The sequence below is a fragment of the Adiantum capillus-veneris genome, chromosome 30, assembly GCF_014529385.1.
Source record: "Adiantum capillus-veneris isolate H3 chromosome 30, ASM1452938v2, whole genome shotgun sequence".
Classification (NCBI taxonomy): domain Eukaryota; kingdom Viridiplantae; phylum Streptophyta; class Polypodiopsida; order Polypodiales; family Pteridaceae; genus Adiantum; species Adiantum capillus-veneris.
The window spans coordinates 97,367,256-97,373,255 of NC_140960.1; positions in this window are offsets into that span (position 1 = coordinate 97,367,256).

Here is a 6,000-nt window from a genome sequence, read left to right on the forward strand (position 1 = left end):
TGATTTCACTGTATATACTGCGGAGGATAAGAATTTACTTTTTTTGGAAATGGTTTTCCAGTGTTGTCATGAGAAGAGGATCTATCTAAATCCATTCAAGTCTTTTTTCTTGGTTTGGAAAGGACAACTGCTGGGACATGTAGTGTCCAGAAATGGTATAGAAATGGCCAATGACAAGATTCAGTGTGTCTAACAGGCCAAGGCACCCTGCAATGCATCAAAAATGAGTTCTTTCTTGGTATACATCAATTTCTATAGAAGATTTGTGTATCAGTTTGCTTCCCAGGAATTTCCTTTGTATGAGCTCACAAAGAAGAACAACAAGTTCAATTGGATTGCTGAATGTGAAGAGAGCTTTCAAAATTTGAAGAATGCCATTATTAATAAGCCAGTACTCAGACAACTGAATTGGGAGGTCCTTTTTCATGTACATGTAGATGCATCAGGGCTGGCAATGGGAGCCATATTAGTTCAGCCAAAAGGAAGGACTGACTATCCAGTATATTTTGACAGTCGGAGATTCAATCAGGCTGAACAAGGATATACAACTACTGAAAGGGAAGCTCTGGGAATGGTTTTCAATGCTACTAAATTTTGACACTATTTGTTGAGCAAGCTAATTTCATTTCTATGTGGATCATCATGCATTATTGTTTTTTATCAACAAAGTCATTATCCAAGGCAGATTGATAAGATGGATGATGTTCCTGATGGAATTTGAATTTCGCATTTTTGATAAGCCTAGCAAAAACCATTTGGTGCTGATTTCCTATCCAGGAGTATGGATGGTTATTCTGAATCATCCCTAAGAGATGAGCCAGTGGATGCAAAACTGTTTTAGATGACGGTTGAGGAAACAACGGATCCATAGTTGTTTGATGTATATCAGTTCCTTTCTAAGGAAGGATTCCCAGAAAGCTGGACTTAGAGTCAGAAGAAGGCCCTGATTATTAAAAGTTTGAAGTTCACAATCATTGGTGGATCACTTTACAGGCTGGGGGTGATGGGGTTCTTCAAAGATGCATGCCCATGGAAGGGAGAATGCAAGTTATTTCAGAGGCACATGATGGAGACTCTGGAGGACATTTTGCCACTGATGTTACTTACAAGAAAATTTTACAGGCTGGATTGTGGCGGCAAACCTTAATATCTGATGTCAGAAGCTTTTGTAAAACATGTGATATATGCCAGCGGATGGGCAAACCAACGGCAACAGATATGACTCCTCTAACTCCAGTGCAGCCACTGGAAGTATTTATGAAATGGGGTTTGGATTTCATGGGTCCATTCAAGAAAATTACTCCAAGGAAGAATAGATATATATTATTGATGGCCACCTGTTATGTCACCAAATGGGTGGAAGCAAAGGCTCTGCCTAACAACACCGTGAAGTCCACTGTTGTGTTTACCTTGATTATGTCAGAGCAGTTTTAGAAACCTTGAAAAGAGAGGCAGTCCACTTGGCTCATCTTCATTGGAGAGAGAACTTGGAAGATTTAAATTAGAAACCAGTAAAAAGAACTCCTAAAGTAAAGCTAAAAACTCGACTTGTAACGCTAACGCTAAAAAAAGCAAGAGGCCACCACCTTTTATAGCAGCGCGCGCACACACGGGGGGGGAGAGAGAGAGAGAGAGAGAGAGAGAGAGAGAGAGAGAGAGAGAGAGAGAGAGAGAGAGAGAGAGAGAGAGAGAGAGAGAGCGTGAGCAATTGACGACGCAGAGCAGAAACCACAGCGGAGAAGAGAACAGGTACTCGTTTTTTTTTCCATCCTACTGCCGATGAGAGAGACAGAGAGGCATGCTACTGCCCAGAGAGGGAGTAGGAGGGAGAGAGAGAGAGAGAGAGAGAGAGAGAGAGAGAGAGAGAGAGAGAGAGAGAGAGAGAGAGAGAGAGAGAGAGAGAGAGAGAGAGAGAGAGAGAGAGAGAGAGAAAGCTGCGTCCTCGTCCTAGAATACCACCCCTAGCGCCACCTCCACATTCGACCGTGCCACCTCCACACATTCTGAAAATCCTTGTGAGCCTGTTGGAAGGTCTTCTGGGCTTCGAATCCTGCCTTATAGCCTTCTGGAAGTGGTGCCTGCAGCTTTAGAGTGAGGGTGACACACTGCCAAGCATTATTCCAGGCCTGTTGAAAGCCGCTGGCCTGACCCGACTGACTCATATAAGATGCAGCAAGGGCTTCTTGAAAGGCACGAAGAAATCCTTCTGGGCTGTTATTGAGCCTAGCACGCAAGTCTTCACGCAGTATAGCAGTCTTCCCGCAGTCCTGTGGCCCAATCAGCAAACAAGTGATGGCCTTCCTCCCACAACTGACGGACTGTCGAGAGAGAGAGAGAGAGAGAGAGAGAGAGAGAGAGAGAGAGAGAGAGAGAGAGAGAGAGAGAGAGAGAGAGAGAGAGAGAGAGAGAGAGAGAGAGAGAGAGAGAGAGAGAGAGAGAGAGAGAGAGAGAGAGAGGTCCTCTAGCTCGTAGCTGCATGGCAGACGACGTCTCAGGGAGGTGGTATACCCCGCACGGCAGTAGCATGGCTGCCGAGAGAGAGAGAAGGGACTCATTCAAGGTGAAGCTCTCACAAAATCTCATATTGTACACTTTTCATTTCATTTAAACATCACAATGTCAAACATGCCCAGTGCCAAAAAAGAGAGAGAGAGAGGGAGTTTGCGTGCATTTTGGCTCATTCCAAATTCTAGAGAGAGAGAGAGAGAGAGAGAGAGAGAGAGAGAGAGAGAGAGAGAGAGAAAGAAGAAAGTTTTATCGTCGTAGGAAACTATCCCAAGAGATGTTAAAGACCTAGCCGACGAGAGAGAGAGAGAGAGAGAGAGAGAGAGAGAGAGAGAGAGAGAGAGAGAGAGAGAGAGAGAGAGAGAAGAGAGAGAGAGAGAGAGAGAGAGAGAGAGAGAGATCCTATTGTAGACAAAAAAAAAATTACAGTGATATTGTTAGTCTAATATAGACCAAAAAAAAAACACGATGATTTTGGTAGTCTAACGTCGTAAGAGACTATCCCAAGAGACCTTAAACATCTAGCCACCAAGGAGCTGTTGAATGAGAGAGAGAGAGAGAGAGAGAGAGAGAGAGAGAGAGAGAGAGAGAGAGAGAGAGAGAGAGAGAGAGAGAGAGAGATCCTACTGTAGACAAAAATAATAATAAGTACAGTGATATTGTTAGCCTAATATAGACCAAAAAAAAAAAAAACACAATGATATTGGTAGTCTAACTTCGTAAGAGACTACCCCAAGAGACCTTAAACATCTAGCCGCCGAGGAGCTGTTGAACGAGAGAGAGAGAGAGAGAGAGAGAGAGAGAGAGAGAGAGAGAGAGAGAGAGAGAGAGAGAGAGAGAGAGAGAGAGAGAGAGAGAGATGCCGCTGTAGACAAAAACAAATAAAAATTAAAGTGATATTGTTAGTCTAAGAGAGTTTTAACATCGTAAGAAACTATCCCAAGAGACCTTAAAGACCTTGCAGACGAGGAGTTGAACGAGAGAGAGAGAGAGAGAGAGAGAGAGAGAGAGAAACAAAGTGTAGCTTGCAAAAAATTGCAAGATGCTAATATAGACAAAAAAATAAAAATCACGATGATATTGTTAGTCTAAGAGACTATTAACGTCGTAAGAAACTATCCCAAGAGACCTTAAACATCTAGCCGCTGAGGAGCTATTGAACGAGAGAGAGAGAGAGAGAGAGAGAGAGAGAGAGAGAGAGAGAGAGAGAGAGAGAGAGAGAGAGAGAGAGAGAGAGAGAGAGAGAGAGAGAGAGAGAGAGAGAGAGCAGTCTGTAATTGTAAGATGCTAATATAGACAAAAAGAAAAAATCACAATGGTAGTGTTAGTCTAGGGCTTTTCGATTATACTGTTGAGCAGTAGCCAATGACTTTTTGGAAGTATAATTCACGAAGATATTGTTAGTTGAAGGATTTACGATTTTCTAGCTGCCTCCAAGAGAGAGAGAGAGAGAGAGGGGGGGGGGGGGGGGGGGGGAGTCTGCGTGCATCTTGCGTAATTCATGATCATATTGTTAGTCTAAGGCTTTTCGATTATACTATTGCTAATTACTTTTTTGAAGTACTTCACGATGATATTGTTAGTGGCCATGCTAGTCCTTTCTTTAAAAATACTGCGTGCATGCTTGTTCCTTGAATCAAATGTAAGAAAGCAAAGCGAACAAACTATCGTCATTTAAAAAAAAAAAGATTTTACTAAAAAAACTAGCCCCTCTAACACTAGAGGAAAAGCATAAGCCCCCCTTCAACACTGGAGGGGATAAAAGTGGCGGGGGAAGGGCATATTCCTTACAGTATTATAAAAAATGTGGAGAATTGTGCCAACTCCACACCATACTTATGTATGGTTTTTTTTTTCACAACACACCAGCATTCTGTGCACGATGTTTGCACAAAAAACACTAGCATTTTGCACGTGCATGTTGCTGAATTGTACAGTTTACTGCAACAAATAATTCCATGTTGTCAATTAACGTAAAACTTCTGCATTGCCTTTTTAATTGAGAAACCATATTTCCTTCAGTGATGAAGGTTACTCATCTATTATGCAGTACTATGATATTGTTGACGAAAATCTAGGGATCAATTGATTTCTATGTTAGGAAATAAGACGTAGCTAAATAGATAATTGAGTAGATTACTTAATGGAGAGAGACAGATTTATATACACGAGATTATACAGTAGAGAGAGAGAGAGAGAGAGAGAGAGAGAGAGAGAGTACACACGATATACATGGTTCACCCAATGTGGGCTACGTCCACGGAAAAGCAGCCACTCAATGGCTTTAGTACTTCAAAACAAGAAGTAGTTTACAATGGGATTATACCCTTAATGGAGCTCCCGCCTTGCTTCACTCTCACCACCTCACACTCACCTTGTTGCATCAACTTCACACTATGAAATGTGTGTAGAAATGGCCTCCTTTTATAGGCCAAAAGGGCTGCCCTCTCTTATGAGAGACAGCCATGTGTAGCCGCCCTTGTGCGAATAAGTCCAAATCGGACCCTCCAATCCGCCCATGTGTGGCCGCCCTTGAGAAGACGAGTCCACTTTTGAATTCGGCCACCGGCCATTGACTTCCGACCACCGGCCAACCGACCGGTTGTTTTCGGACCACTTTTCGGCCGCCGTCCGGCCATAATATTCCGGCGAAAAAGAATATTCCGACCGAAAAAAAAAAGTCTCGGGGGCCTCCGCCCCCGAGGCCTTTAAAGTTGCCCATGATTCTTGTCCGTGAAAATTTTGGTTTCCGGTGAGTGATTTTCCTTCACGCACGATGGCTTCTCCTCATAATGGGGGCCTTACAAATGTGTGCTTTTATCACAGAAAATTACAAGGGTAAATCAGGCTCCATACTTAACATTCTAGTATATTGTTTACTATCATCAACTTATCGTTCCAAGTTTAGAGGTCGTTTTTTTTGTGTGCATATCAATTTAGGGTATGAAGAAGAAAAGTGAACTTTTTTTTTTGTGTGCGTATCAATTTAGCGCCTTAAAAAGAAAACCGATTTTATTTCTGTTGTTGAGTAGATGTGAACGACTGTATGACTCTCCAAAAGCTTGATCACTTCGACATCAATCGTCCTCTCGATTGCAAATGTCGTAGTCTCCCATTCCTATATGACACTCCAAAAGCCTGATCTCGTCGACATCAATTGTTCTTATTGATTGCAAATGTTGTCATCTCCCATTTGTGTACGTCCACGTGCATATTGATATATTGTACGGTTTACTGCAACAAATAATTCCATGCTGTCAACTAATGCAAACCTTCTGCATTGCCTTTTTTTTATTGAGAAAAAACCATATTTCCTTAACACTCTGCCATTGGTTGGTGATTTAGTGATGAAGGTTGCTCATCTATTATGCAATACTATGATGTTGTTGCTGAAAATCCAAGGAACAATTGATTGCTAGTATATTTTTTAGTGTTATCAATTTATCATTCCAAGTTCAGAGATCGTTTTTCTGTACATATCAATTTAGGGTTTTT